Source organism: Sceloporus undulatus, chromosome 3 (genome assembly GCF_019175285.1).
Source record: "Sceloporus undulatus isolate JIND9_A2432 ecotype Alabama chromosome 3, SceUnd_v1.1, whole genome shotgun sequence".
Classification (NCBI taxonomy): Eukaryota; Metazoa; Chordata; class Lepidosauria; order Squamata; family Phrynosomatidae; genus Sceloporus; species Sceloporus undulatus.
The window spans coordinates 169,699,661-169,701,652 of NC_056524.1; the positions used below are offsets into that span (position 1 = coordinate 169,699,661).

General features: G+C 44.4%; 1 protein-coding gene across 2 annotated transcripts in view; it reads right to left on the reverse strand.

Annotated features, from left to right (window-relative positions):
• Positions 1-1,690, reverse strand: part of LOC121926696 (broad substrate specificity ATP-binding cassette transporter ABCG2-like) — a 40,698-nt gene extending 39,008 nt beyond the window's left edge. For both annotated transcript variants that reach the window (XM_042459878.1, XM_042459879.1), the window contains exon 1: positions 1,460-1,690. The gene's annotated coding sequence lies outside the window, so the exon portion shown is untranslated. The remainder of the gene's footprint in view (positions 1-1,459) is intronic.
• Positions 1,691-1,992: the final 302 nt, after the last annotated feature.

Consider the following 1,992-nt stretch of genomic DNA (forward strand, 5'->3'; position numbering starts at 1 on the left):
GGCTTCTGCTGATGGAAAAAAGAAGCTTCTAAATAACTGCAGTTAACTTGGACTGATAAAGGTGGTTGATTATTATTATTATTATTATTATTATTATTATTATTATTATTATTATTATTATTATTATTATTATTATTTCCAGTGTTATTCTGAGTGGGCTGGGATCCTCACTCTGCAAGTGGCCCAAATTCTTCCATGTGTGCCTGTGGAGTAGAGAGTGCTCAGAAAAGTTACTTTTTTCACAATACAGCCCCCAGAATCCCTAGTTCTAGGAGTGTCCACAACTAGCATGCCTTATGGAGTACCATGGGAGACACATACAATGGCTCACAGACTGCTGCATGCAGACATTCATTGTAAATTTCATCCCACAGCAAATATGGGGGCACAGTCCTTGATTCCTATTCAAACCTCTCTGTAGTTGAACATACTATGTAAAAGAGGAATTAACTGCATTGGCACTCTGGATGTTTTCTCATATCTCATGTGTCTGTTGTTGTTTGCCTTCAAGTCCTTTCCTACAACGGTGACCTTAAGGTGAACCGATCATAGGGTTTTTAGAATGTAAGCCTGAGGGCAGGGAACTATCTAATTAAAAATAATAATTGTAAGCCGCTCTGAGAGCCTTTAGGGCTGAAGGGCGGGGTATAAATACCAAAAATAAAATAAAATAAAATAATTTTCTCATCAGAGATGGTTTGCCATTGCCATACACTGAGGCTGAGAGAGTGTGACTTGCCCAAGTCATCCCATGGACTTCCATGGCCAAGCCAGGATCTGAACCCTGGTCTGCAGAGCCGTAGTCCAACTCTCAAACCACTATGTAATCAAAGTGAAAAGTAAATCACAGAAAAGGTTAGGAGAGCTTTCCAAATGGGTTACAGTAAATTTTAGCACCAAAAACTTGTAGCACCATGGCACCCTAGTTTTCCTTGTCTCCAGTCTGTGGGGCTAATACGCTTTTAAGCAGAAAACACAGACGAACCAAGTAACATGCTTATTTATTTATTTCTTTTAAAAAACCCACATGTCTAGCGAACAGTGACAGGCATATCATAAGCCATGCTCTGCATGCGCTTGAGGGAAAACTGCAAAACCAGAGAATTCTTTTTTAAAGAGGGTGAAACTCTTTCTCAGCAAACGGAAAGGAAAAGATTGGAAGAAAGGAGAAGGCTAAGCATTTTCCATTTCAGAAAATCCATTTCAGATTTTCTGTGTGGGGATGAAAGAACATGGCTGTCTGCATGTGGCACAAAATAGAAGCCAGGAAGTGGTTCTTACAATGCACTCCTGGGCTTGCTGCTCTTTAACAAACAATACCTAAATGTCTGGAGGGGAGATTTCTCTTGCAATCCCCGGTCAGTGTGTTTAGGATTGCAGCTTAAACAAGAAAGTCTGAAAGCAGGCACAGAAAGCAGGCTGGAGAAAGTTACTCCCTGGGAGGTTTAGCATTACTCACTGTGCTCAAGTCCTTTGCCAGAGCTGTTGCAGACAGAGGAGGGGGGTCTTCTCAGCCTCCAATGTATAGCAAGCAGGCTGGCCTAGCAAGCAGATTCCTTGCCCTCTGGGTTGCCCTGTGACCCTGATTTCTGGATTTCTAGGTTTCCCCCCCCTCTGTGCCACTTGTGGTGTTCCTCTCTGCTGTCAGGTCTGGAAATGGAGCCCTGCCTTGAAAGCAGCTTTCTTGGACTGTGTTCTCTCCTCCCCTCAGCTGAAACCTGAGCTCTCACCACCCGCCCTCTTAAAGAGAACCGATTTCACTCCAGTTTGCTGTCCAGGATGGCTCTAAGTGGGCACAGGGGGCAGCAGGCAAGGAGTGGCTGGCTGGCCCAGGGGGCTGGTGAAGCTCCCAAGAGGAAAAACATCAGTGACAAACCATGATCCTGGTTGTGTTACTGTGCTACTGTGTGCCATCAGATCTATAGGGACCCTCTCACAGGGTTTCCTTTGCAGGGTTTGTTCAGAGCTGTTTGCCATGGCCCTCCCCTGAGG